The sequence below is a fragment of the Henckelia pumila genome, chromosome 4 (assembly GCF_033568475.1).
Source record: "Henckelia pumila isolate YLH828 chromosome 4, ASM3356847v2, whole genome shotgun sequence".
Lineage (NCBI taxonomy): Eukaryota > Viridiplantae > Streptophyta > Magnoliopsida > Lamiales > Gesneriaceae > Henckelia > Henckelia pumila.
In genome coordinates, this window is record NC_133123.1 from 117,070,390 (window position 1) to 117,091,453 (window position 21,064).

Consider the following 21,064-nt stretch of genomic DNA (forward strand, 5'->3'; position numbering starts at 1 on the left):
AATTCCTTACACATGGTAAAAAATTCCTGCAAAGAAGTGTTTGCTTCTCTCATAGGTTAAGAGTCCGATAAGTCTCCCTTAGTCTGCTGAGAAGCTTGTTCTTTTGGAACGTTAGCATCATCTTTGGATTTCAATCAAACAAGGGATATATTAGACTCCATCTTGTTTATGAGTTCATGATCAGGCTGAGAGATAATAGGAAAAATAGACTTAATACCATAATTCTAAAAATTGGAATTGTTAGCAGCCAGAGATGAGTAAAAGGCATCTACTATTACCTGATGAGAAGAAGAAACCCTTAACTGAGAATCATGAGAAGCAGTACTGGTTGAAGGATCGGCAGAAATCTGTATGTGCTGAGAAGTGTCTTTATTAAAAGAAAAAAGATTATGCTCCTTCTGATTGTAGGCAGTATTGTTTGGAAGATTATATGTATTATAAAAAAATGATTGGTTGGTCTTGCCCGCTGGCCTTTCGGCCTTGCCTGAGGTACGTTGTTCTTATTTGTGACACCCATATGATTTGTGTCTGACCTAGCATAGTCCTTTTCTTGCCATTGTTCATTCTTCTTTGAAGCCGCAAAATGATAGTGAGGCATCAAGGATCCATCAGTGGCAGCAGGCCATGTCTGAGGAATTGCCATGCAGAAGACATCGTTCATTACCTTATTAGATAGAGAGAGGTTCAAACCTCTTCCTGACAGAAATACCACTATTGAGGGAAATTCAGACTCACTTGGTATCGATTCTGAGAAAACTTTTGCCCCACTGGCAAAGGCTACTTTTGTACGGGCTCTGATTGCAGTTGCCACGGTGAGAAAGTAGCCCTCGTTCCAGTGAGATGTGGGGAATTCTTTTCTGAAAGGAAAACTAAATGCGGAGGTTTACCCGGGGTGATCAGTTTCTTAACATCTAGTTAGTCGACTAAGGAAGGCATTGTATGGACTAAAACAAGCAAACTCCGGCTCGAAAGTAAGAAGCAAGGGATGAGCTGCGCGAAAGAAATTTTTTGATAAAAGGGCGCTAACGCTTACCAATTTTATTGACAAAAACAAGAAGAGATAGTTACATAACATAATTTAGGCACACCCTTTAAACACACTTACAGACGGAACAGATACGGAATGGTTGGCTTAACACAGGAAGGATCTACTGCGCCTACTTCTTTGCTTAACCTTACTCATGCTATCATTCCTTCCTTCAAACAAGCAAAGGAAAGCACCTTAAAAGCTAATGCAGATCCATCCTGTACGTCTAGCTTACGGAAGACTATGCTGCCAACCAATGTGGCCGTACCCAGAAAAAGTAGTTGGACCAGCGAAAAATACCCCTCCTATAACTTGCTGTACATCCTGAGAAAGAAGTCGTCTTGGTATTGGATCCGCTCTTCTATATAAATACTACAATAAAGTAGTTGTTCGGTGAATCGTCTTCTTTGTGTGCTCTGCCCCTTTTCAATATGGAACCCCACCTTTAGGCATTTTCGGGGAGTAGCCCTCTTCCTATTATTCAATAAGGCAATTTCTCGCACATAATTAAGGGAGCCATTGAAAGGTGACTAAAACACCAGAAACGACGGCTACCCGAGCTAATGATAGAGGCGAGAACACCTTCTGACCAAGTCCCATTAATTGATCATAACGATATCGTGGAAATGCTCCACGGACCCATATATATAGAAACAGAAACAGAATCACCTTGATACTAAACCAGATCAAGTCGGGGATCTTCTTGGAAATGGGAAGATCTAGGATAGGTGGCCAACCTCCTAGAGAGAGCAATGTGCATAGACCAGGTGAGTAGGGATGCAGCTCCGTGGACCACTCGTCGGGCCTGATAGGTGGTGGTATCACACCATTCTCAAAGAAACCGTACGTGACACTCTCGCGCCATATGGCTCCGTCCCGGAATCAGGGCCTTACCTTTTCTTTGACCAACGGTCCACAAACCTACCTGAAACGCACTCAGTCATTTCGAGAAATTTTGTCGTGTTTCCCGATCACCGTATATATGGCACGAAGAAGAAAATCCCCTTCAAATTTTTGGTTTAGGTTTAGTTCGCCGCTTCGGGCTAGAATTCCTCTTTCTTTACTATCTACGAACATCAAAAGGTATCTTACTTATCTTAGTCTTAGAGATTGGATCTTATTCAAATGAAAATAAATACCCCTCCCAACTATGAAAGAAGTTGAAGGAAGACAGCCGATTCGAATTTCTTTCCTTAGGTTCCTATATTGAGTTTAGCTAGTCGATCGAATGCCTCGGGTTCTCTGGGATACTTGTTGGGGTAGCTAGTAAAATCATCATCTATTGCCCGAAGTCTTACTATTCAGACTAATTCGTTGGTAGGCCGATGTCCTATTGTCCCCGGGTGACATGGTTCAAGCAGTCAATTGCAGTCTTAGAGCTTGAGATGAGAGTGAGCTAGTAATACTTTTAGGAATGAAGATCCTAGATGAAGAAATTCATGTATTTTGAAGCAAACAATGCCCACGCATTTCGATACTTTAACGCTGGGGCTTACCCTCTGGAACTTCTTTCTCGTGGATCTATGCTTTCGAAAGGAAAGTGTCATCCAAGGGCGAACACAAATAATAAGAATCAAAGGGGAACGCTTTAGTATTCGATAACAGGGCTTGCGTATTCAATAGTTGGAGTTTCCCCTATATAAAAAATTTGGAGTTGAAACAATCTATTCGAAGTTTAGGGTAGTAAGGGTAAGGTACAGAACCAGACCAAAAATAAGATACTTTTCTTGGATATTTTTCCTAATGGTGGTAAGCCGCAGTACCTTCTTGTACTAACCGCACTTAGATACTAACCCAAAGCAAGGCCAATCCCTTAGCTTAGGGCATTAGCTAGAACCAGATAACTTAGGCTTGATGGTAATTCACCCGTACCAACCTAGTCACAATCCACAATGGATCCCCGGTAGCCAACCCATAAAGGAGAGGAGTTAGCTGGTAGGTCAATCTCTCGTGCAATCAGAATAATCCTTTTTTCCTTCTGAGAGGAGATCTTGAGAAAGACAGTCTCGACGCGGTCCAGGTTGTGTTGTGAACAAAGCTATAGTTATACTCGCTTGGGATTTGCGCGGTAAGCAGTTCGTTATAGGAATGTGAAGAAGAAGAAATCCTTTCTAGATCGGGATAGGGAAGCGTTTGCTTGACTTGACTTCACTCGCCTGCTAAATCTAACCAGCTAAGCTACCTAAATAACCTTTCTAATGTTGAAAGGGAAGTTCTGTCGATTCCCAATCTCGAAACTGAGAGTGTGAAGTCACAAGCTGATGAGCTATATGTGAAGTTAAAAAACCCAGTGTTGAAAGGAAAGATATAGCTGAAACTGGAACTCAGCCGGAACCTCAATACTGTGGCCCGAAGAATTACTACGTCATTTGGTCTAGTTTAGTGATAGAGGTGGGTCAGCTTGGTTCGCTTAGGCTCTAATGCCGGCGATGAAGCAAACAAATAGGGTGTGAGAACATTCAGACCTCTTTGAGACTAAGAGGGGCTGGTTACAGGAGGTATTCCTGTAATCCTTGTAACATTAACCCAAAAACCAATCGTCACTGGTTTCGGCACATTCTTTTCGCCCTCTCTCCAGGAAAAAAAAACTATGCCTTTCTCAGTCAGGTTAGGCTTTCCGGAAGGTTTTCTGGTGAGCTGTTATCAGATTGGTATGGTAAGATGGATGTTTATTATTATTAAAGTTAAACCTCATAGTGATATGTTGATTAAGCTATTTTAAAATTTTCATAAAAATCCCTTTAACTGACAAAAAACTCTCTCCATGTCTCATTCCTTCACACTTTCTCATCGGTTTCCCTCTAACCTCCTTCCTCCTCTTTCATTTTTTTCTCTGTCAAACTCAATTTTTCTTCGCCGACACCTTTATCAAGTTGAAGTCTTTACCAAATTATATATTTACGGGACACACATCACGTGTGCCATGGTGGTTTATTATTATTAAAGTTAAACCTCGTAGTGATATGTTGATTAAGCTATCACATTTCACTACTTATGATTTTTTTTTTTGATATTATATTATATTGTTTCTTGTCGGTATAAGAATCGACATTCATTTTTTCATCTTCTAATTGTCATTGGATTAATCAATGTGAAATCTTGATAATTCTTGTTTTGGTTTAAAGTTATAATATTTATTATAAAATCTGCAAGTTATTTTTTGAACATGGTTGCTTAAATAGTATATAATATAAATTTTGAATTGAATATTATTTGTTTGAAACAAATTTTTTTTTTTTAGTGGAAGAATTGAATATATATTATTTTTTTAAAAAAATCATTATATTATGTTATTATCTCAAGCAAGCAAAAATAATAGATATATATGACGAGATAATGATATCACACAATCAGAATCAAAATACAAACATATACATGTCTAATAAATAAAAATATAAAAAGTACGTACTACTCTATCTATGAGAAAAAAAAAAAGTATTAAACCCTTCTCTCCCATAATCCCATTCATGATTCATCATTCTCCTTGGAACAGTTTCTTTCTTTTTCTTTAAGATTTGAAGACGAAAGAGAAAGAACGAGTGGCGGATTGAAGATGAAAAAGAAATCAGTGGCGGCGGCCGCAGCAGCCGCAGCAAGAGATCAAGATTTGCTATGTTGAATCCATTTGATCCCTTGCTGCTGCTGCTGCTGTCACCGCTTCCTGTTTTCGTCCTAAATATATACACGAGTCCAGATCGATCAGTCGACAACGGGTAATGCGATTTTGGTTTGTCCATTGTTTCTTGTACGCACCCTTGTTCCCAATTTTCATATCTTTGTAGGGAAAAAAAACTGTAATGATTGCGTTTGGGTTTTTAGTTGGGAGGAGCTAGCACTCGAAAAGACGTTGGTGCATGGAGGAGATTATATTATATATATTCCTAATTCTGTTCTGGTATTGTGTCGCAGAGTTATATATATATATATATATATATATTTGTCATCACCTCCGACGGGCCACTTCATCTTTCTTTCCTAACCATATATCCCAAGTTCTTCAGGTTTATAATCACATTTTTCGGCGCAATTACAGGTCTCTTTTGCTCGTCGCAAGGAATCGAGGATTCTTGCTCTCTCAACTGATCAAAATGTGTTTTCATTGCTTGTAGGTGTAGTGACGATCATAACATAACACCACCGCAAATTCAATTGCTCGCAATCTTGCATTTTTTTCCTATTTCTTCGATCCCCCTCATCGCATGGGAATTTCCGACTTTGCTTAGTAAATCTTGTAAAGACAATTTAATTATCTCATTTTTAATAAAGTTACAAAGTTTACAGTCAAAATATATATGTATATATGGAATTGTTCATTTTTCTGTTTTGAATAGTAATTTTATTATTAGTTTTTTGATTTTATGAAATGAAAATCTATTAATTAATTATTATTTACTATATATGGATGTTATAAGTTTGTATTAAGTATTAATTTTGTTAAAATATGAGAGTAAATAGGAGATACATTGAGGATATTTAACTTAGATAACATCCAAATTAGTCCAACTGGTCTGAGATATAAATTGAAGCTTTTGGAGTTGGTTGTTCAGTAGTTTTGGCCGTTGGTCATTTGAATCATCGAGTTATATTGAGATATCGTCAAAATAATTCAGCTCACCAGAAATTAAGATGTGCTGGAATTTTTTTTCAGCAGCTTATTACTTCCAAAATGTGATGTATGAAATACTACACACTTAAGTAAATATGTTAGAACATAATAACAAGTTTTGTTATCATCAAAATCAAGATTTATTGCATTTTCGGACTCAACAATCTCCTCCCTTTGATGATCACAAAACTTAGATAAAAATATGAGCAATTAAACTCAAGTAATGCAAAAATCATATTTTTATCTAACATATTTCTCTCCCTTTTTTTGTGAAAATCAAAAGGGTTTGAAATTTAAAAAAAAAAAAAAACACACACACACACATTATAGCTCATCTCAAAGTTTGAATAAATGAATTTTATAAAAGGTAGAGGGGTGACTAACACAAATGAAAATAAATCCATGTAAATATTGTATAGGAGCAGTACGATCTGGGGTGTTTCCCTCTCGACTTTGGATCTTAGTGTAGTGACCCTTACCCGGATCATCTACTAAACAGAACTTAGGCATGCAATTAACTTAATAAAACAGATATCAGAATAAAACTGCGGAAACCAATAACATTATACAATCCCAAGTAAAGGAATCTGTAATTATCCAATATTATACAACCAAATCGAATAGCTGTATAAAACCCAAACAACAGTAATAAAGCCTAGACAAAGCTCCAGCTGGCCAACCACTGACTAGCCCCTCCTGGATCCACCCTCCTCGTCCACTCGCAAACCTGCCCCATGGAATAGGGTGTCCAGAAAATACAGAGTACGAGACGTGAGCATAAAACGCTCAGTGCGAGAGTATGAGTATACATGCATGCAAAGTGAACTCCCTATAGACTCGAGGTCAAGGATCAGATAACAGAGACAGACCGGGCCCTGGTATGTAGCACGCTGTGCCGTCGCTTCAGGAGGTGGCTCCCATACCGAGATAACCGTGGAAACACCGGACCCAAATCGATGGAAGTCCATCCACTAACAGGATAGGGTACAACCCTACTAACAGACATCTCGAAGGAGATACAGCAAGATGCAAATGAATGCAGCATAAAATCATGGCATATAAATCATGCAGTCACATAATACATGCATACTCAGTCAGGATATCTCGAACAGTACTTTCGTACCTCAAAACAGTGCAAGCTCTACCAACTCTAGGTCCACGCCTATAGTCTGCTCTACCCTGCCAAATGATACTACTATCATTATAGTGCTCTAAAAGCTTTAACTAAGCTATTGCATACTCCTAAATATTTATAGGAAGCAAAAGCTATACCTTCGTCCGTCGTTAGCCCTTTGATGTCGATGCCTCCAGAACTTGGGCACAACTCCGCTACGACTATCGAACGCCTCTCCGACCTCCGGACCAAGCCTAAGAAGACTGGAACAGCTCGAATATGACTAGAAATAGAGAGGAAATCCGGAATTGGCAAGGAGAAATGAAATCTCGGCCTTCTATTTATAGACAACGATCGGAGCCTCCGATCCTCGATCGGAACGTCCGAACCTGGATCGGAACGTCCGATCCTGCCATCGGAGCTTCCGAAGATCCTGATCTGCCACGTGTCAAAATATCACTTGATGACTCCGGATAGGGGTGATCGGAACGTCCGATCCTGATCGGAGCTTCCGATCCAGCCACACGTCATGGATGACGTAATATCATCGGTGCCTCCGATCCTCATCGGAGCTTCCGATCCCGATCGGAGCTTCCGATCGTCCCTTCGGAGCTTCCGATCCGTCCAATCCCCAATTTATTTAATTAGCATTAATCCTTTAATTACTCAATTAGGGTTCGGGCTACTACATTCTCCCCCACTTAAGATATTTCGTCCTCGAAATCAGATCTTAAGTACCGAATGCAAACACAGAAATCAGAAACATTCTTTATTCAAACAAACGTTTACAGAGTTTGCAACTGAATACAACTTAAAGAATGAAATCAAAACAACTCAGGATGGTCTTTACGCATCCTGTCCTCAAGCTCCCAAGTAGCTTCCTCAGTGCCTCGGCGCTGCCACTGAACTAAAACCAAAGGAATGACTTTGTTCCGTAAAACCTTATCCTTATAATCCAGGATACGAAGAGGTTTCTCAACATAAGTCAAATCCTTGTCTACCTGAACCTCAGAACGCTGCAGAATATGAGATTCATCCGCCACATACCGTCGCAACAAAGATACGTGGAACACGTCGTGAATACTGGATAGATGCGGTGGCAAAGCTAGTCGATAAGCCAAATCGCCAATACTTTCCAAGATCTCAAACGGACCGATAAATCTGGGAGACAACTTGCCCTTAAGGCCAAATCTGAGAATCTTGCGGAAAGGTGACACTCTCTGTAGTAGCCCGAACCCTAATTGAGTAATTAAAGGATTAATGCTAATTAATTAAATTGGGGATTGGACGGATCGGAAGCTCCGAAGGGACGATCGGAAGCTCCGATCGGGATCGGAAGCTCCGATGAGGATCGGAGGCACCGATGATATTACGTCATCCATGACGTGTGGCTGGATCGGAAGCTCCGATCAGGACCGGAGGCTCCGATCACCCCTATCCGGAGTCAACAAGTGATATTTTGACACGTGGCAGATCAGGATCTTCGGAAGCTCCGATGGCAGGATCGGACGTTCCGATCCAGGTTCGGACGTTCCGATCGAGGATCGGAGGCTCCGATCGTTGTCTATAAATAGAAGGCCGAGACTTCATTTCTCCTTGCCAATTCCAGATTTCCTCTCTATTTCTAGTCATAATCGAGCTGTTCTAGTCTTCTTAGGCTTGGTCCGGAGGTCGGAGAGGCGTTCGATAGTCGTAGCGGAGTTGTGCCCAAGTTCTGGAGGCATCGACATCAAAGGGCTAACGACGGACGAAGGTATAGCTTTTGCTTCCTATAAATATTTAGGAGTATGCAATAGCTTAGTTAAGGCTTTTAGAGCACTGTAATGATAGTAGTATCATTTCGCTGTGTAGGCGGAGTTTAGGCTTGGACTTAGAGCTGGTAGTGCCTACCTGGTATTTGAGGTACGAAAGTACTGTTCGAGATATCCTGACTGAGTATGCATGTATTATGTGACCGCATGATTTATATGCCATGATATTATGCTGCATTCATTTGCATCTTGCTGTATCTCCTTCGAGATGTCTGTTAGTAGGGTTGTACCCTATCCTGTTAGTGGATGGACTTCCATCGATTTGGGTCCGGTGTTTCCACGGTTATCTCGGTATGGGAGCCACCTCCTGAAGCGACGGCACAGCGTGCTACATACCAGGGCCCGGTCTGTCTCTGTTATCTGATCCTTGACCTCGAGTCTATAGGGAGTTCACTTTGCATGCATGTATACTCATACTCTCGCACTGAGCGTTTTATGCTCACGTCTCGTACTCTGTATTTTCTGGACACCCTATTCCATGGGGCAGGTTTGCGATTGGACGAGGAGGGTGGATCCAGGAGGGGCTAGTCAGTGGTTGGCCAGCTGGAGCTTCGTCTAGGCTTTACTGTTGTTTGGGTTTATACAGCTATTCGATTTGGTTTTATATTATTGGATAATTACAGATTCCTTTTTGGGATTGTATAATGTTTTTGGTTTCCGCAGTTTTATTCTGATATCTGTTTTATTAAGTTAATTGCATGCCTAAGTTCTGTTTAGTAGGTGATCCGGGTAAGGGTCACTACATTTATGGTATCAGAGCATGCAAAAGATTTCTTGGGATTTAGTCTCATCTTGAGGTATTTTTGTAGATGTCAAATCGTGACGACCAGAGTTCTCATGGCAGTGTTGGTGGGCGTTGGGGTGATGCCGACCGGGAGCCTCGTCGAGAACGGTGTCATCGTCACCATGACGACGAGCGTTTCACTGTGCGTCGATTCTTAGCTATGGGTCCTAAGCCCTTAGTTGGAGGTGAGTCTCCGGAGGATGTGGAGAACTGGTTAGACCGCATGGAGACGACTTTTCAGACTTTCCAATGCACCGATGAGCAGAAGGTGGAGACCCTTGGCTATCTTCTGGATGGGCGTGCGCGCAGGTGGTGGAGGTTTACTTCTGCACCTTTTGTTGCGGCGAGAGGAGTGGCCACCTGGGCCGAGTTTCGCACAGCTTTCCAAAAGCGGTATTTTCCTCCTGCACTCCGACAGTCGAAGGCAGGCGAGCTACTGAGTCTGCGACAGGGAACCATGTCTATCGATGAGTATCAGCAGAGGTTCTTTGATCTGCTATCCTATTGCCCCGAGATTGCTGATAGCTCAGAGATGAAGTATAATCTGTTCCTTCAGGGCCTTAACCCTGAGATCCATGACCGTGTGGCGGTTGGCGACGACATGTCCTACGAGGGTTTGGTGAGCCGTTGTCACCAGGCGGAGGACAGCATTTGGCGGAACAGGTCTTTCTCTCAGTCGAGACCTGCTAGTTCTTTGGCCCCCCGTGCCCAGTCTTTCAAGAAGTCCGGGTCTACTTCTTCCTCTGGTTCGGGAGGTGTTGTCCGTTTCGGTAAGAAGGACAAGTGTGATCACTGTGGGAAGAACCATCCATCCGACAAGTGCCGCAGAGCTTCTGGAGCTTGTTTCCGTTGTGGAGAGACTGGTCATATCCGGAGGGATTGTCCACTGTCTGGGGGAGGCGGTTCTGGTTCTGGTTCAGGATCGGGTTCTCAGGCTACCGTTCAGCAGAGGTCGCAGGGACAGTCTGCTGGGAGTTCTCATTTGAGGCCACGAGCTTCTGGCCAGGTGTTTGCCCTGAGACATGATCAGGCTGTGGAGGAGAATGAGAAAGTCATCGCAGGTACATTTATGCTTTATGGTATACCTGCTCTTGTACTTATTGACACTGGTGCATCTCATTCCTTCATTTCTGCACGTTTTGTTAAGAGGCATAAATTACCATGCATTGCACTAGACGTAGTGATGTCTGTTTCTACTTCGACGGGCCAATCTGCTTTGGCTAAGCGTCTAGTGATGGGTTGCCCTTTAGAGTTCGAAGGGAACATTCTGTTAGCGAATCTCATGGTCCTGGCGATGGACGACTTTGATTGCATTCTGGGAATAGATGTGCTGACTACCTATCGAGCTTCAGTGGACTGCTATTAGAGATTAGTACGCTTTCATCCGGAAGGGAGTGAGAGTTGGTTTTTCTATGGTGAGGGAGCGCGACCCCCGATGCCTTTGGTATCAGCTTTGAGAGCCTGTCGAGCTCTGGAGTCTGGCGGGGAAGGCTACCTTATCTATGCAGTTGATTTGTCCGCTGAGAGTATTGGGATAGAGAGCATTCCTGTTGTGGATGAATTTCCAGATGTGTTTCCTGATGAGATTCCGGGTTTTCCTTCTGCTAGGGAAGTCGAGTTTGGCATAGAGTTGATGCCGGGTACTTCGCCTATTTCTAGAGCACCGTATCGTCTGGCTCCGTCAGAGATGCGTGAGTTGAAGAATCAGCTACAGGATCTTTTGGACAAGGGGTACATTCGTCCTAGTGTATCTCCTTGGGGAGCTCCTGTTCTCTTCGTGAAGAAGAAGGATGGGTCGATGCGGCTGTGCATTGACTATCGGCAGCTGAATCGAGTCACTGTGAAGAACAAGTATCCGTTGCCTCGTATTGATGACTTGTTTGATCAGCTGCAGGGTACTTCTATTTACTCCAAGATTGACTTGAGATCTGGGTATCATCAGTTGAGAGTCCGTGATCAGGACGTAGCCAAGACTGCATTCCGTACTCGCTATGGGCATTACGAGTTCCTAGTGAAGCCATTTGGTTTGACTAATGCGCCGGCTATATTCATGGATTTGATGAACCGTGTCTTCAGGGAGTATTTGGACAAGTTTGTCGTGGTCTTCATTGACGACATCTTGGTGTATTCGCGTAATACGGAATAGCATGTTTCTCACTTGCGGTTGGTACTACAGACTCTTCGAGATGAGCAGTTGTACGCCAAGCTGAGCAAGTGTGAGTTCTGGATGGATAGAGTGGTCTTTCTTGGCCATATCATATCCAGGGAGGGGATTTCTGTTGATCCAAGCAAGATTGAAGCGGTACTTAATTGGTCGCGTCCGACGACGGTTGCTGAGATCCGTAGTTTTCTGGGTCTAGCAGGGTATTATCGTCGCTTCATTCTGAACTTCTCTCAGTTAGCTCGACCGTTGACGCAGCTTACCCGCAAGGGCGTGGATTTCGAGTGGTCCTCCGAGTGTGAGGAGAATTTCCGTGAGCTTCGACGGCGGTTGACTTCTGCGCCGGTGTTAGCATTACCGTCAGGATCTGGAGGGTATGTAGTTTACACGGATGCTTCTCTTCAGGGGTTAGGTTGTGTCCTGACTCAGAATGGGCATGTGATCGCATAAGCTTCTAGACAGCTGAAGCTTCACGAGGACAACTACCCAGTCCATGATTTGGAGTTAGCAGCCATTGTGTTCGCTTTGAAGATCTGGCGTCATTATCTGTATGACGAGAAATTTGAGATCTTCACCAACCATAAGAGTCTCAAGTATTTGTTCACTCAGGCAGAATTGAACATGAGACAGAGACGTTGGATGGACTTGCTTAAGGACTATGATTGCGAGATTAAGTACCATCCGGGAGCTGCTAATCTCACCGCTGATGCTTTGAGTCGCAAGGTGCGACTATCCGCACTTCAGACTTGTTCGATGTCTAGTGCGATCAGTGACTGTTGTACTTCAGGTTATACCTTCAAGCATAAGAAAGGTATGCAGAGTATCCAGATGTTTGCGATATTATCTGAGCCAGCTTTGTACTCGCGGATCCGAGATTCTCAGATGTCTGATTCGAAGACCCAGCGTTTAGCTCGTCTAGCTAACGAGGGTAGCTCGTCTGGATTTCATTATCAGTCAGATGGCTTTCTGTGTTTGTCTGGTAGGCTTGTGATTCCACAGGATGAAGAGTTGCGAGAGGAGATTTTATCTCAGGCACATCGCACTAAGTTGAGTATTCATCCTGGGAGAAACAAGATGTACAAGGATCTACGTACTCGTTTCTGGTGGAAGGGAATGAAACGCAGTGTTTATCAGTTTGTTTCCAGATGTTTGGTGTGTCAACAGGTCAAGGCAGAGCACCGACGACCTGGAGGATTGCTTCACAGTCTGCCTATTCCTGAATGGAAATGGGAGTTTATCACTATGGACTTTGTGACCCATTTGCCGGTATCCCCGAGGAACTGTGATGCTATCTGGGTTGTGGTGGACCGACTCACCAAGTCAGCGCATTTCATTGCCTATAGCCGGGAGTACAATGTGGATCGTATGGCTCGGTTGTACATTCAGGAGATCGTTCGACTTCATGGAGTACCTGTGAGCATTGTCAGCGATCGGGACCCCAGGTTTACTTCCAGATTCTGGGAGAGTGTTCAGCGTGCGATGGGTACTACTCTCAGTTTGAGTATAGCCTATCATCCAGAGACTGATGGTCAGTCAGAGCGCACTATCCGTACGTTAGAGGATATGCTTAGAGCGTGCGTCTTGGATTTTGGTTCAGCCTGGCAGGATCATTTGCCGTTGATCGAGTTCGCTTACAACAACAGCTATCACACTAGTATTGGGATGGCACCTTTTGAGGCGTTGTATGGGCGACGTTGTCGTACTCCACTCTTCTGGGAAGAAGTGGGGGAGAGACAAGCTGAAGGACCAGAGTTTATCCAGCAGGCGATAGACATTGTTGATCAAATCAAGAAACGGATTAAGACTGCACAGGATCGTCAGGCCAGCTATGCTAATATCAAGCGTAGGCCTTTGCAGTTCGAGGTCGGGGAGAAAGTGTTTCTGAGAGTGTCACCTTTCCGCAAGATTCTCAGATTTGGCCTTAAGGGCAAGTTGTCTCCCAGATTTATCGGTCCGTTTGAGATCTTGGAGAGCATTGGCGATTTGGCTTATCGACTAGCTTTGCCACCGCATCTATCCAGCATTCACGACGTGTTCCACGTATCTCTGTTGCGACGGTATGTGGCGGATGAATCTCATATTCTGCAGCGGTCTGAGGTTCAGGTAGACAAGGATTTGACTTATGTTGAGAAACCTCTTCGCATCCTTGATTTTAAGGATAAGGTTTTACGGAACAAAGTCATTCCTTTGGTTTTAGTTCAGTGGCAGCGCCGAGGCACTGAGGAAGCTACTTGGGAGCTTGAGGACAGGATGCGTAAAGACCATCCTGAGTTGTTTTGATTTCATTCTTTAAGTTGTATTCAGTTGCAAACTCTGTAAACGTTTGATTGAATAAAGAATGTTTCTGATTTCTGTATTTGCATTCGGTACTTAAGATCTGATTTCGAGGACGAAATATCTTAAGTGGGGGAGAATGTAGTAGCCCGAACCCTAATTGAGTAATTAAAGGATTAATGCTAATTAATTAAATTGGGGATTGGACGGATCGGAAGCTCCGAAGGGACGATCGGAAGCTCCGATCGGGATCGGAAGCTCCGATGAGGATCGGAGGCACCGATGATATTACGTCATCCATGACGTGTGGCTGGATCGGAAGCTCCGATCAGGACCGGAGGCTCCGATCACCCCTATCCGGAGTCAACAAGTGATATTTTGACACGTGGCAGATCAGGATCTTCGGAAGCTCCGATGGCAGGATCGGACGTTCCGATCCAGGTTCGGACGTTCCGATCGAGGATCGGAGGCTCCGATCGTTGTCTATAAATAGAAGGCCGAGACTTCATTTCTCCTTGCCAATTCCGGATTTCCTCTCTATTTCTAGTCATATTCAAGCTGTTCTAGTCTTCTTAGGCTTGGTCCGGAGGTCGGAGAGGCGTTCGATAGTCGTAGCGGAGTTGTGCCCAAGTTCTGGAGGCATCGACATCAAAGGGCTAACGACGGACGAAGGTATAGCTTTTGCTTCCTATAAATATTTAGGAGTATGCAATAGCTTAGTTAAGGCTTTTAGAGCACTGTAATGATAGTAGTATCATTTCGCTGTGTAGGCGGACTTTAGGCTTGGACTTAGAGCTGGTAGTGCCTACCTGGTATTTGAGGTACGAAAGTACTGTTCGAGATATCCTGACTGAGTATGCATGTATTATGTGACCGCATGATTTATATGCCATGATATTATGCTGCATTCATTTGCATCTTGCTGTATCTCCTTCGAGATGTCTGTTAGTAGGGTTGTACCCTATCCTGTTAGTGGATGGACTTCCATCGATTTGGGTCCGGTGTTTCCACGGTTATCTCGGTATGGGAGCCACCTCCTGAAGTGACGGCACAACGTGCTACATACCAGGGCCCGGTCTGTCTCTGTTATCTGATCCTTGACCTCGAGTCTATAGGGAGTTCACTTTGCATGCATGTATACTCATACTCTCGCACTGAGCGTTTTATGCTCACGTCTCGTACTCTGTATTTTCTGGACACCCTATTCCATGGGGCAGGTTTGCGATTGGACGAGGAGGGTGGATCCAGGAGGGGCTAGTCAGTGGTTGGCTAGCTGGAGCTTCGTCTAGGCTTTATTACTGTTGTTTGGGTTTATACAGCTATTCGATTTGGTTGTATATTATTGGATAATTACAGATTCTTTTTTGGGATTGTATAATGTTTTTGGTTTCCGCAGTTTTATTCTGATATCTGTTTTATTAAGTTAATTGCATGCCTAAGTTCTGTTTAGTAGGTGATCCGGGTAAGGGTCACTACACTCTCAGAAACACTTTCTCCCCGACCTCGAACTGCAAAGGCCTACGCTTGATATTAGCATAGCTGGCCTGACGATCCTGTGCAGTCTTAATCCGTTTCTTGATTTGATCAACAATATCTATCGCCTGCTGGATAAACTCCGGTCCCTCAGCCTGTCTCTCCCCCACTTCTTCCCAGAAGAGTGGAGTACGACAACGTCGCCCATACAACGCCTCAAAAGGTGCCATCCCAAAACTAGTGTGATAGCTGTTGTTGTACGCGAACTCGATCAACGGCAAATGATCCTACCAGGCTGAACCAAAATCCAAGACGCACGCTCTAAGCATATCCTCTAACGTACGGATAGTGCGCTCTGACTGACCATCAGTCTCCGGATGATAGGCTGTACTCAAACTGAGAGTAGTACCCATCGCACGCTGAACACTCCCCCAGAACCAAGAAGTAAACCTAGGGTCCCGATCGCTGACAATGCTCACAGGCACTCCATGAAGTCGAACGATCTCCTGAATGTACATCCGTGCCATGCGATCCACAGAGTACTCTCGGCTATAGGCAATGAAATGTGCTGACTTGGTGAGTCGGTCCACCACAACCCAGATAGCATCACAGTTCCTCGGGGATACCGGCAAATGGGTCACAAAGTCCATAGTGATAAACTCCCATTTCCATTCAGGAATAGGCAGACTGTGAAGCAATCCTCCAGGTCGTCGGTGCTCTGCCTTGACCTGTTGACACACCAAACATCTGGAAACAAACTGATAAACACTGCGTTTCATTCCCTTCCACCAGAAACGAGTACGTAGATCCTTGTACATCTTGTTGCTCCCAGGATGAATACTCAACTTAGTGCGATGTGCCTGAGATAAAATCTCATCTCGCAACTCTTCATCCTGTGGAATCACAAGCCTACCAGACAAACACAGAAAGCCATCTGACTGATAATGAAATCCAGACGAGCTACACTCGTTAGCTAGACGAGCTAAACGCTGGGTCTTCGAATCAGACATCTGAGCATCTCGGATCCGCGAATACAAGGCTGGCTCAGATAATATCGCAAACATCTGGATACTCTGCATACCTTTCTTATGCTTGAAGGTATAACCTGAAGTACAACAGTCACTGATCGCACTAGACATCGAACAAGTCTGAAGTGCGGATAGTCGCACCTTGCGACTCAAAGCATCAGCGGTGAGATTAGCAGCTCCCGGATGGTACTTAATCTCGCAATCATAGTCCTTAAGCAAGTCCATCCAACGTCTCTGTCTCATGTTCAATTCTGCCTGAGTGAACAAATACTTGAGACTCTTATGGTCGGTGAAGATCTCAAATTTCTCGCCATACAGATAATGACGCCAGATCTTCAAAGCGAACACAATGGCTGCTAACTCCAAATCATGGACTGGGTAGTTGTCCTCGTGAAGCTTCAGTTGTCTAGAAGCGTATGCGATCACATGCCCATTCTGAGTCAGGACACAACCTAACCCCTGAAGAGAAGCATCCGTGTAAACTACATACCCTCCAGATCCTGACGGTAATGCTAACACCGGCGCAGAAGTCAACCGCCGTCGAAGCTCACGGAAATTCTCCTCACACTCGGAGGACCACTCGAAATCCACACCCTTGCGGGTAAGCTGCGTCAACGGTCGAGCTAACTGAGAGAAGTTCAGAATGAAGCGACGATAATACCCTGCTAGACCCAGAAAACTACGGATCTCAGCAACCGTCGTCGGACGCGACCAATTAAGTACCGCTTCAATCTTGCTTGGATCAACAGAAATCCCCTCCCTGGATATGATATGGCCAAGAAAGACCACTCTATCCATCCAGAACTCACACTTGCTCAGCTTGGTGTACAATTGCTCATCTCGAAGAGTTTGCAGTACCAACCGCAAGTGAGAAACATGCTCTTCCGTATTACGCGAATACACCAAGATGTCGTCAATGAAGACCACGACAAACTTGTCCAAATACTCCCTGAAGACACGGTTCATCAGATCCATGAATATAGCCGGCGCATTTGTCAAACCAAATGGCATCACTAGGAACTCGTAATGCCCATAGCGAGTACGGAATGCAGTCTTGGCTACGTCCTGATCACGGACTCTCAACTGATGATACCCAGATCTCAAGTCAATCTTGGAGTAAATAGAAGTACCCTGCAGCTGATCAAACAAGTCATCAACACGAGGCAACGGATACTTGTTCTTCACAGTCACTCGATTCAGCTGCCGATAGTCAATGCACAGCCGCATCGACCCATCCTTCTTCTTTACGAAGAGAACAGGAGCTCCCCAAGGAGATACACTAGGACGAATGTACCCCTTGTCTAAAAGATCCTGTAGCTGATTCTTCAACTCACGCATCTCTGACGGAGCCAGACGATACGGTGCTCTAGAAATAGGCGAAGTACCCGGCATCAACTCTATGCCAAACTCGACTTCCCTAGCAGGAGGAAAACCCGGAATCTCATCAGGAAACACATCTGGAAATTCATCCACAACAGGAATGCTCTCTATCCCAATACTCTCAGCGGACAAATCAACTGCATAGATAAGGTAGCCTTCCCCGCCAGACTCCAGAGCTCGACAGGCTCTCAAAGCTGATACCAAAGGCATCGGGGGTTGCGCTCCCTCACCATAGAAAAACCAGCTTTCACTCCCTTCCGGATGAAAGCGTACTAATCTCTGATAGCAGTCCACTGAAGCTCGATAGGTAGTCAGCACATCTATTCCCAGAATGCAATCAAAGTCGTCCATCGCCAGGACCATGAGATTCGCTAACAGAATGTTCCCTTCGAACTCTAAAGGGCAACCCATCACTAGACGCTTAGCCAAAGCAGATTGGCCCGTCGGAGTAGAAACAGACATCACTACGTCTAGTGCAATGCATGGTAACTTATGCCTCTTAACAAAACGTGCAGAAATGAAGGAATGAGATGCACCAGTGTCAATAAGTACAAGAGCAGGTATACCATAAAGCATAAATGTACCTGCGATGACTTTCTCATTCTCCTCCATAGCCTGATCATGTCTCAGGGCAAACACCTGGCCAGAAGCTCGTGGCCTCAAATGAGAACTCCCAGCAGACTGTCCGTGCGACCTCTGCTGTACGGTAGCCTGAGAACCCGATCCTGAACCAGAACCAGAACCGCCTCCCCCAGACTGTGGACAATCCCTCCGGATATGACCAGTCTCTCCACAACGGAAACAAGCTCCAGAATCTCTCCGGCACTTGTCGGATGGATGGTTCTTCCCACAGTGATCACACTTGTCCTTCTTACCAAAACGGACAACACCTCCAGAACCAGAGGAAGAAGAAGATCCAGACTTCTTGAAAGTTTGGGCACGGGGACCCAAAGAACTAGCAGGTCTCGACTGAGAGAAAGACCTGTTCCGCCGAATGCTGTCCTCCGCCTGGTGACAACGGCTCACCAAACCCTCGTAGGACATGTCATCACCAACCGCCACACGGTCATGGATCTCAGGGTTAAGGCCCTGAAGGAACAGATTATACTTCATCTCTGAGCTATCAGCAATCTCGGGGCAATAGGATAGCAGATCAAAGAACCTCTGCTGATACTCATCGATAGACATAGTTCCCTGTCGCAGACTCAGTAGCTCGCCTGCCTTTGACTGTCGGAGTGCAGGAGGAAAATACCGCTTTTGGAAAGCTGTGCGGAACACGGCCCAGGTGGCCACTCCTCTCGCCGTAACAAAAGGTGCAGAAGTAAACCTCCACCACCTGCGCGCACGCCCATCCAGAAGATAGCCAAGGGTCTCCACCTTCTGCTCATCGGTGCATTGGAAAGTCTGAAAAGTCGTCTTCATGTGGTCTAACCAGTTCTCCGCATCCTCCGGAGACTCACCTCCAACTAAGGGCTTAGGACCCATAGCTAAGAATCGACGCACAGTGAAACGCTCGTCGTCATGGTGACGATGACGCCGTTCTCGACGAGGCTCCCGGTCGGCATCACCCCAACGCCCACCAACACTTCCATGAGAACTCTGGTCGTCACGATTTGACATCTACAAAAATACCTCAAGATGAGACTAAATCCCAAGAAATCTTTTGCATGCTCTGATACCATAAATGTAGTGACCCTTACCCGGATCACCTACTAAACAGAACTTAGGCATGCAATTAACTTAATAAAACAGATATCAGAATAAAACTGCGGAAACCAATAACATTATACAATCCCAAGTAAAGGAATCTGTAATTATCCAATATTATACAACCAAATCGAATAGCTGTATAAAACCCAAACAACAGTAATAAAGCCTAGACGAAGCTCCAGCTGGCCAACCACTGACTAGCCCCTCCTGGATCCACCCTCCTCGTCCAATCGCAAACCTGCCCCATGGAATAGGGTGTCCAGAAAATACAGAGTACGAGACGTGAGCATAAAACGCTCAGTGCGAGAGTATGAGTATACATGCATGCAAAGTGAACTCCCTATAGACTCGAGGTCAAGGATCAAATAACAGAGACAGACCGGGCCCTGGTATGTAGCACGCTGTGCCTTCGCTTCAGGAGGTGGCTCCCATACCGAGATAACCGTGGAAACACCGAACCCAAATCGATTGAAGTCCATCCACTAACAGGATAGGGTACAACCCTACTAACAGACATCTCGAAGGAGATACAGCAAGATGCAAATGAATGCAGCATAAAATCATGGCATATAAATCATGCAGTCACATAATACATGCATACTCAGTCAGGATATCTCGAACAGTACTTTCGTACCTCAAAACAGTGCAAGCTCTACCAACTCTAGGTCCACGCCTATAGTCTGCTCTACACTGCCAAATGATACTACTATCATTATAGTGCTCTAAAAGCCTTAACTAAGCTATTGCATACTCCTAAATATTTATAGGAAGCAAAAGCTATACCTTCGTCCGTCGTTAGCCCTTTGATGTCGATGCCTCCAGAACTTGGGCACAACTCCGCTACGACTATCGAACGCCTCTCCGACCTCCGGACCAAGCCTAAGAAGACTGGAACAGCTCGAATATGACTAGAAATAGAGAGGAAATCCGGAATTGGCAAGGAGAAATGAAATCTCGGCCTTCTATTTATAGACAACGATCGGAGCCTCCGATCCTCGATCGGAACGTCCGAACCTGGATCGGAACGTCCGATCCTGCCATCGGAGCTTCCGAAGATCCTGATCTGCCACGTGTCAAAATATCACTTGATGACTCCGGATAGGGGTGATCGGAACGTCCGATCCTGATCGGAGCTTCCGATCCAGCCACACGTCATGGATGACGTAATATCATCGGTGCCTCCGATCCTCATCGGAGCTTCCGATCCCGATCGGAGCTTCCGATCGTCCCTTCGGAGCTTCCGATCCGTCCAATCCCCAATTTATTTAATTAGCATTAATCCTTTAATTACTCAATTAGGGTTCGGGCTACTACACTTAGCACCCAAAAAGTCTGTCTGTACAAACGATCTAGGCCTGTATTCGGAGTTTCCTTGGGGTTGGTAAGGCAAAATGGGGCCACCCTAGCCCATTGAGTGCTCTACCTCGGGCCATCGACATCATACGCTCTACTGAAATAGATTTCGCGGAAAACTAGTTATATCTGATCTTGGTTGGCCTTTCACCCCTAGCCACAAGTCATCCCCGTATTTTGCCACATACGTGGGTTCGGTCCTCCAAGGCCTGTTAGAGCTCTCTTCAACCTGCTCATGGCTAGATCGATCGGTTTCGGGTCAAATAGGAAGAACTAGAAGATTACACCTGTGGAAAGCGCCTTCACCTAATGGCTTAAGACGCTGTTCCCATTTCATTGCTGA

At 44.8% G+C, this 21,064-nt stretch overlaps 1 pseudogene; it reads left to right on the forward strand.

The window, feature by feature from the left end:
• Positions 1-641: 641 nt before the first annotated feature.
• LOC140861609 (NADH-ubiquinone oxidoreductase chain 4-like) overlaps positions 642-21,064 on the forward strand; it is a 61,615-nt pseudogene continuing 41,192 nt past the window's right edge.